The sequence below is a fragment of the Nelumbo lutea genome, chromosome 3 (genome assembly GCF_056320005.1).
Source record: "Nelumbo lutea isolate HS-2025 chromosome 3, American lotus-T2T, whole genome shotgun sequence".
Taxonomy (NCBI): Eukaryota; Viridiplantae; Streptophyta; class Magnoliopsida; order Proteales; family Nelumbonaceae; genus Nelumbo; species Nelumbo lutea.
The window spans coordinates 74,656,826-74,667,098 of NC_142686.1; positions in this window are offsets into that span (position 1 = coordinate 74,656,826).

Here is a 10,273-nt window from a genome sequence, read left to right on the forward strand (position 1 = left end):
ACAATGGTCGTGAACTTGTCGAGTAGAACGATTATGCTCTTCATACATTGTCCTGAGACTGTCCAATATGTCTTTGGCAAGTTCGATCTGATCGAACTGCCTCTGTATCGGGTTGTCTAAGGAGGCAATGATGTAACACCGGGCAAGGGAGTTTTTCTCCTCCCATTCTTGATAGTCTCTCCTTCGGGCCTCAGAAGCCCTATCACCCGGACGCTCCGGGGCAGGATTCTTTGCCACTTTGTCCACCTTTTCAGAAGCTAGGACCAGCATAAGGTTCATGTACCAATCAGCATAGTTTGGGCCCTTCAACTTGTTGTCATCAAGTAGTTTTGCAAAAGATTCGTTTGCCATTTTCTGATAAAAGAGCAAACATCAGTCCACAACATAATTTGATTCATGTTCATTTCATAGATATGGATTTTAATCTATGATCCATTTCCATTTATTCGTCTCTGAGATTTCCCTCCTCTCTCAGGGATGGAGACTACGGGTTGTCTCTGGAAATGTGGGAAATCACATAGGGTGCATGGAGCCAACTGTTTCAGCTGCATAACCCCACCACCTTTCTGTGAAGGATCACATCCACTCATCATATGAGTTTTCCCTTTGGCCTCTGTCAGACAAGGTTCAGAGCCGTTTTCAGGTAAACCTTTCTGTCCAGTGAGTGCTTACCCATCATATTCGTGAACGCCAAGGTACCGTGAGAGAGTTCCCATTTTCTGGTGAAGCCCCTCCCACATCGGTCTAATGATGGAAGGCCTTTAGAGAGTTCATGATATGAATCTCCCTATCACATGCACTCATATTAGCTGGAGGGAACAAAATTACGCCCTAGTTTGATTTAGGTCAAACCAAAGTGGCTCCCACTGACTTTCATAAAGCCAGATTTCGGTGGGCCTTAAATCGACTAGGGTTTCGCACGCAACCTCTTGATGAGGTGTGGGGCCCACCATTGAGGGAAGTCATCCAATGACCAAAAGGGACACCATGGAAATGATGTGCATTCAGCCATGGTGTGCGCAAGAGCCACTATCGAATGAGCATGGGCCAAGTACTTATGGCCCATTTATGCAGCACATCACACATCCATACATCACATGCAGGGATAAATTGATCCAATCAATTAATTATCTGTAAGGCCCGTTGGAAGCCCATTAAAATTCCATAATATTAACCATTAATATTATCTAGGTATATGGGCTAAAGTAGGGTTACCCAGTTCGGCCTATATAGCTTTATCCTTTAAAATGGGCTTTTGCAGTTTTAACTATTAAAAACTGGGCCTTTACAGGCTGGGCTGAATTAACCATTTAATTAAATATCAATCCTTAGGCCCATTAGTGGGAAATTAGGGCTGACTTTCAGCCTTAATTAAACCCTTGAATTGGTCCAAACAATTTTGAACCAATCATAGTTCGAATGGGTCTAGGGTTTGATTTTTAATTAAATCCTTAATTCATTTAAGGGTATTACACAGAAACACACCAAGGGAACATGAATCTAATATGCACTTTTATTCATTTACAATAAACTCATAAAGTACATCAATTTTGATTGAAGCTAAGGGCATACAAAACTGTCTAACTTCGTCTTTAAAACAAATGCATGCAACAATCACACAATTTTATTCAAAGTAGGGCTTCAACTAGTTGCCATTCACCATTTCATCTTCCTTTCTGGTGTCTACAATTTTTAACATGTAGCAACCAGAGGGGTGAGCTTCTTTGATCATGTATGGCACATCCCAAGTAGGAGCAAATTTTCCAGAGGATTTGCCATGTCTCACATGAAGTGCTGTCTTAAGGATGTTGTCTCCTTCTCTAAACTTCCTGGGCTTCACTAGTCTGTTGAAGTTCACGGCTAAGGCTTGTTTGTACTTGATTTGTTTTTATAATGAATTTTCCCTTTCCTCATGAATACCTCCTAGTTTTTTATCGATGAGCTGATCCATGTCTTTTGTTTTGAATCTCTTCCCCATTGCAAAGGCTACACGGACAGAGACGATTTGTACCTCTACCAGTAGCACTGCTTCTTCCCCAAATACCAGGGAATAAGGTGTTGCCTGCGAACATTTTTTTATCATTATGCGATAAGCCAGAGAGTTTCAAATAACTTTTCTAACCAATCTTTTTATTTTTAGCCACCACCTTGCTCATTATTCTCAGCAAAGTCTTGTTAGTGGCTTCTACTAGCCTATTCCCTTGTGGATAATATGTTGCAGACGTGCCTAATCTTGCCTCATGCTGTCCCAAAAGATCTCAGACTTCCTGATTCTTAATGGACAAGCCATTGTCTATCAGCGGTTAGATAGTGTCTGCCCTTAGCTTCAATCAGAATGATGTACATTATGACATTTATTGTAAATGAATAAAGTACATATTTGATTCATGTTATTATATAATACCCTTAAACTGGATACATATGAAACTTGTGTTAGTTTAGAATGTTCACAGCCGTTGTATAGATTGGGGAGATTTATCCTACCAAGGCTGACACTGATGTGCCACCTAGTTGGTTGGGGTGGCTTGTCTAAGCTGTCAGGGTGAGACATGAGGTACATGCAGTGTGGGTTTTCTTGAAACCCAGAACCAGACCAAAATTCCATAATTGTAGTGGACCTTGGAGATAGATGGGCAAAATTAGAATGTTAAACCTGACCCCTAGACTCGATTATGATACTACACTAGGTGTCGGATTAGGCTATCTTTGATATGCCAATCAGTGAGATCCTTAGAGGGAGTCAAAACCTAGGTATGTATTCTCTCTGATGGAAACCAAATTTCAACCATTGAAATTTGTTTTTGCAAAATATATTTATATAAGAGATATACATACATACATACATACATATATATGGTTTTAAATTTTGCAAAATGTTTTAATTCCTTGGATCCATGTGAGTAGAGAGTGCAGCACTGTACCTTGCAGCTGAGGGAGAGGTTCTCTCTTGTTGGGCAGTGCTTGATCATTATGGGCTGAGAGGTTAAGTTTAAAACCATTGAGGGAAATACCTAAGGGATTAATCTTGCATTTGATCACAATCCTTGGGTTTTTATAAGGTGGCTTGACCCAAGGACCATTTTGTGTAAATGTTAGGCCCATTAAGAGCCCATGGTGATGGGCTTAGGGGTTCACTATCTCCTACAGTGAATTCAGCCAGGCCTTGTAACAGAGGCTGGGGTGAGCACATAGACTTAATGGGCCAAAAGCCCAATTCAAACTGGTTTAATAAGATTAATTAAAAGAGGGCAGTTCTAGGATTTGGATCAACAAATAGGATAAGGGATTATCCCTATCCATTCAAAGAGTCCAGATCCAAATAAAGATTTGGATCAGGAAACTCCTAATTAGATTAGGAAGGTTGATCTTTATCTGCAGATAAGATAAGGGATTATCCTTATCACTTAAAAGAGAATCCAAATTCAAATATAAGATTTGGATTAAGAAACTCCTAATGGGATTAAGAGAACCTCTCTTTAAGGCTATAAATAGAAGAGCATGGCGAACCTCCAAATCATCCAACAATTTGCTGAACTACAAAGAAAGACAACACAGTTTGACTGCACTATCTTCTACTATTATTCTTTCCTGCTCTTGCCTCCCTACCGAGTTTGATATCCACCTGTTGGAGTGATCAAGAATAGTTCTTAATATTGCCTTTTCTAGAAAAGGCAATATGAAGTTGTGCTCACCAGCCCCCATCATATTCTTGCTAAAGAATTTGGTTCTTGCTAAAGAATTGTCCTGCTGATTCTGCTTCACCTCGCACCTTGTCATCTTTAGTGGAAGCAGTCTTTGGTCTTCTCCTTGGACATGAACACTGCCATTGGGGGTTTATTATTACTTCGTATCAGGTATATCCCTCTACTCCCTTTTGGTTTTAGATCTGATCCGGTTTAGTTTCAAAATTGATCATTGAAAATGCAGTTTTCTAAAATAGGGAATGTGATTCCCTCGTGGGAGAGAGAAATTTTTTAAATTTCGCCCAACCTTCCTATAGGGTTCGGCCATCCATATGATGGATCTCTTATCCCTTTAGAATCCTCATCAGATCCCCGAACTAATGAATTACGTCTTGCTTGAGGAATTTTGCTATGTTTTCTGCACAGATCCTCCGTAAAGGTATAGCCTCTACCCACTTGGTAAATAATCCACGGCCACTATGATAAAGTGGTATCCTTTGGAAGGAGAGTGGATTTTGCCTATGAAATCTACTCCCCGTGTATGGAAAGGCTAGGGTGTGATGATGGGATAGAGGTCATTGGAAGGTCGGTGTATCCTTTTAGCATGTATTCGGCACTCATGGCATTTGCAAACATGTTTCTAGGTGTCTTCCACCATGGTGGGCTAGTAGAAACCTAAACGCAAGATGTGATTGTACAGAGCCACCTGTCCTTGGTGTGGGGCGGGTTCAGAACTATGGGCCACTTCTAATGCCTCCTCTATCTCCTCACTAGCCAAGAATCGTAGAGGTTTTCCAGTGTGAGACTTCTTGTACAACACTCCTTCCTGAAGGTAGAACCTCTTGGCTCTAGATAAAAGTCTCATCCTCATTGCTAGGTCTATTGGTAGTGTATTGTCTTCTAAGTAGTTTATATACATACTCCTACAATCTACCTCTCCTACCGCGAGGCACACTCTTCCATCCACCCCTGGGATGCACTTTTCACAATCGCGTTGTACCTTGGCAGCATCTGTCTTCATCGTTGGCCAATAGTACCCCAATCTTTGTAGCCTTCTGTATAGAGTGTTGGTCATGTCTCTATAGTAAGTTTTGTGGGTTTCATTCAGGACTAGCTCTGCTTCCTTCAACCCTAAACACCTCATTCTAACCCCGTCTACAAGCCGATGGTACAGTACCTCGTTTACCAGTTGGAACCTCAAAACTACTTTGTTGTCTTGCGTTGCCACCTTTGGGTTACTTACTTTTTGTATTATGTTGTGCCTCCAATCATCTGTCATAATTTCGTCATCCTTCTCGACCCTATGCCTTAACCTGTTAGTTGATGGTTTACAAAATGTTTGGATGGTAATTTTGATCAGGTCTTTGCTGGATTGGATTTTCAATCCCAAGGTAGTTAATGCGTCAGCAAACCTATTTATGCCTTGTTTTGGTGTTCAAAATCCACTTCCAGGTAACAAATTAGTCTCTAGATCAAGGTCCTATATGGAAAGATCGTTAATTCTTTGATTGTCATGCTCCCATCGAGCTAACCGATTACCAATTTAGAATCCCTTGTCACCCTGATCTTCTTAGCACTTGAGTCTCTCACCTTGATCAAACCCAGGACCAAGGCATCGTATTCATCTATGTTACAGGAACATGGGAACTAGAATTTGAACAAATAGGTGAAGGAAGGGAAAATCCATCATATGGATGGCCAAACCATGTTGCATGGCTGGGAAAATTTTCAAAAATTTTCGTTTTACCATTTCGAGAATCGTATTCCTAGTTTTAGAAAATTTGCATTTTTCTAGGATTGTTCTTGCACCGAAACTAGACCAGATTTGAAACCAAAAGAAAGGAAAAAGTATACTGAAGGGATGAGAGATCCATCATATGAATGGTTGAACCCTACAGGTAGGTTGGACGAAATTTTAAAAATTTCTCTCTCTCCCATATGGGAATCATATTTCCTGTTTTAGAAAATAGCATTTTCAAAGATCAATCTTGAACCCCTAAACCAGACCAGATCTGAAATCAAAAGGTAGGAGAGGGATATACCTGATACAGAGTAGTAGTAACTCCCAATGAAGGTGTTCACGCCCAAGGAGATCACCAAAGACTGCTCCCACTGAAGATGACACAACGTAGGGTGAAGCAGAATCATTAGGGTGGTTCTTCGGCAAAAACCTAATTCTTTACCAAGAATCTGATGGAGGGCAAGTGAGCACGACTTCAGATCAATTTTTCTCCCAAAAACTGATATCAATAACCTTTCTTGATCGCTTCTACAAGTGGAGATCGAACTGCCAATGGCGGCAATAGAAGGAGAAGGCAAGAGTAGAAGATGGCATCAGTCTAACTTTATGTTGTCTTCTCTCTTGTATCAGTAATCTGATGGATGAATTAGGTTCACCCTCCTCCTCTATTTATAGCCTTAAAAAGAGGTTCTCATAATCCCATTACGAGTTTCCTAATCCAAATCTTGTATTTGGATCTTGTCTCTCTTTAAGAGAGAAAGATAATCACTTATCTTATCTGCAGATAAAGATCAACCCTCCTAATCTAATTAGGAGTTTCCAAATCGAAATCTCTATTTGGATCTGGACTGTCTAAGTGGATAGGGATAATCCCTTATCCTATCTGCTGATCTAAATCCTACAACCACCCCTCTTTAATTAATCATATTAAACCAATTCAAATTGGGCTTTAGGCCCATTAAGTCCATGTGCTCAATTATCCTCCAAATTGCTGCTCAGTTGGGTATCCTTGTATGGTGTGGGACCCAAACATTAATCTACACATCGACCACATGGGTTCAGCCCAGCCTCTGTTACAAGGTCTGGCCGAATTTACTATAGGTAACAGTGAACCCCTGAGTCCATCACCATGGGCTCTTAATGGGCCCAACATTTACACTAAATGGTCATTGGGTCAAGCCACCTTATAAAAAACCCAAGGACTGTGAGCAGATGCAAAATTAGCCCATCAGGTATTACCCTCAATGGTCTTACACTTAACCTCTCAGCCCATAATGATCAAACACGACCCAACAAGAGAAGACATCTCCCTCGACTGCAAAGAACAGTGTTGCACTCTCTTCTCACATGGATCCCGGGAATTAAAACATTTTGCAAACATTTTGAAACCATTATATATATATATGTGTGTGTGTGTGTGTGTGTGTGTGTGTGTGTATCGTTATATAAATATATTTTGCAAAACAAATTTCAACGGTTGAAATCAACTATCGACAGTTTTGGTTTCTATCAGAGAGAGTGCATCCCCGATCATTCACTTTGTCCAAAAAAGGGGCTGATCCTGTCACTATGATCACCGACTCAGATGAATTCTCAGATTGTCCCAACATACCCAGGTTTCGACCCCCTCTAAGGATTTCACTGATTGGCATATCAAAGACAACCCAATCTGACACCTAGTGCAATATCATAGTTGAGTCTAGGGGTCAGGTGTAACATTCCAGTTATGCCCATCTATCTCTAAGGTCCAGGGCAATACTAGAATTCTGGTCTGGTTCAAGGTTTCAAGAAAACTCACACTGCATGTACCTCAGGTCTCACCCTGGCAACTGAGACAAGCCACCCCAACAAACTTGGCGGCACATCAGTGTCAGCCTTAGCAGGATAAATCTCCCTAGATCTATCCAATGGCTGTGAAGATTCTAAACTAACACGAGTCTCATATGTGTCCAGTTTAAGGGTATTACACAGAAACACACCATAATAACATGAATCAAATATGTACTTTATTAATTTACATTAAATGTCATAAGGTACATCATTCTAATTGGAGCTGAGGGCATACACTGTTTAACATATACTTGATACATAATCCACAATGTAGCTCCCAAAGTGGTAGTTCACACCCAAAGAGAGTTCCAAAACTAGCTTCCACTGAAGATAGTGTAGTTTGAATTGAATCTAGTTCAACCACACAGTTTTCAGCAAAACTATAATCCAACACCTTGGATCAATCAAGGGAGGTGAGCACGTATTTTTTCTGTACTTTTCTTGCAAAAATCAGAGAGGGAACTGACCAGTCCAAGAAGTGGAGCATTTCACCTCCTCCCTATTTATAAACCTTAAGCAGCACCACTCCTAATCTGATTAAGATGTTCCTAATCCAAATCTTTATTGGGAGAAAGACGGTCCAACCCAGGGTTAGAATTTATAGGCACAAAGTACTATTGGGGTAGGTGCCAACTTGGAATTGATGCCAATTCATGGGCAAGCGTTGGTGCATAGAGTGTGGGTTGTTGCCATTTTGAATGTTTAAAGCTCTGCAATGAAAATCAGAAATCTGCACTGGGTCTATCCGTACTTCTCTAATCTTTATTTGGATTTGGACTCTCTAAGTGGATAAGACTTATTGATGCGTATTGTTTACACTAGCAAATCCACTAGCCGATCAAGTAATAAAGTGATGAATAGAGTATCGTTCCCACAAGGATTTATCCAACAATTACTAGTAATAAATTAGTCAATTGTTATCAGATAAACTGAATTACTAACCTAATCAAAATCTTAAATCCAAACTAGTAAACTATCCTAATCAGTTCGGATCAAACCACATTCATGTATAGAGAAGACAAGTTGTATGTGAACACTAACTGATTCGGTCCAACAATCAATTCACTAAGGTATTCAATTGAGTTGGAATTCAGCCATGGTTTGGTGAAACCCTAATGGCATGAGCAGCCTCTCTCGTGCATAGCTGATCCTATCCATGGGTGACAATTCTTATATCTCTAGCAAGAATTTAATCCCCATCGATGCATTAAGAACAATAAATTCCAAGGGCATCAATTCAGATTTGAATGAACACCAACTGAATCATACAAATTATCTCTAAGATGTATTGAATTCGATTTTTTATTAGCATATCAGATTACCTAAATTCTTTCTCAAGCAATTTAGACAATCCAAGAATCAAGAACAATTCAGCCAAGATTATTCTAGCAATTAAAACCCTAACCAAGAAACATCAAGAATGAATCCAATCAATCGAATAACCCTAGAGAACTAATTACAGATCTAAAACAATATCAAACATGGTTCGAATTCTAGCAACAAAGAGAAATTAATTGATAAAATTGCATGAAACCCTAGCTGAATTCAATTACCAATTGCGTAGAACCAAAGAAGAAGACAACCTAGAATTCTTGCTTCAATCTTCGATTTCTTGGATGTGATTCTCCTCCAATTCATATTCAGCAACCTTCTTCTTCCTCTAGATCTTCTCTTTTCTCCTTTCTCGCGCCTCTCTTCTCTCCTTTCTCCTTTTGGGGGTTCGAACCCTTTTCTCCCCTTTCTCTTCTCCTTTTATACTTTTCTCTTCAGCCCTCTCAACTCTAAAAGGTAGCCACCTTTAGGACCCCTTGGGCTACAATTGGGCCTCCCACTTGGTGAGCTGAAAGGTCTCCCTTAGAGAGCTTCGGTTGGGCTCTCTCCTTGGGTTCTCCCTTGGAGAGCTTCAGCAATGTAAGTGAATGTTTGCAGATCTGATCTACACTAATTTTCTTATAAATTTGAAAACTAGAAAAACATAGCTCCATTACTGAAACTAGACCAACATTCAAGTGTGAAGTAGATCATTAATGGAAAAGAGAGCTAGCTAGATCAGCAATGGAGTTTATTACACACTGCTCTGAACTAAAATGAACAGAAGTAAATATATCTAAACTTTACTGTAAACAGGTCTCAAATCAGTGCTGAATTTAGGATCTTTAGGCTGCTCTTCAGGTTCTAACCTTATAAAATCATATCTGAAATCTTAGCTTTTGAGAACAGTCACTTACAAAAATTTCAAGCCTAATATCAATAAGTATGTCCAAAATCTGTTGCAATTAGGTCTGAAATAAGTCTGATCCCAAGAGCTTAAGACTTCTCTTTCAAGTCCCAACTTATATGTCTTGTATGCCTCAATTAATTGTAGAGACTTGAAATCATATTTACAAACTTACCTACTGAGAACAGCCACCTTTGGATCTGAGTTTAGATATGAAATTATAGTAGCCACTGATACTAAAATCAGTGGTCATTGTGAACTTTTATAGCAGTTGAAATCAAATACACAACTATTTATTCAATCATATACAGCAACTACCAGATGCTAGGTCAGTGGATCTAAAAAAAAATGTTGCACTCAAGGATACATCAATTAGGGCTAGGATCAGATCTGTTATACTGTAGGGTTGATATTAGATCTGATTTGAAATCTTAAAATATATGAAGAGGACCTGAAATAAACTGTAACCAGACCTGAGTTAGGCTTGGTTTAAGGGTTTTAAGCTCTACAATTGAAGTCCAAACCTGTATATTCATATATATCAAATAATTTCTAAGACCTGAAATCAGGTCTACAATGTTTGATATTGTTAGCAACTACAATTCATATCTGATGTTAGCAGTTTTACAGAACAAAACTCAATCCACAGATATTTCAGATCATACTCTGTATCAGATCTCATATCAGTCCATATCAGTCCATATTAGTCCATATCAACCCATATTTGTGTAGCTCATATATTAAGTAATTGCAAAAACCTGATGTGGCTCATTGTGACACTAGCAAGTGCACTAGCCATTC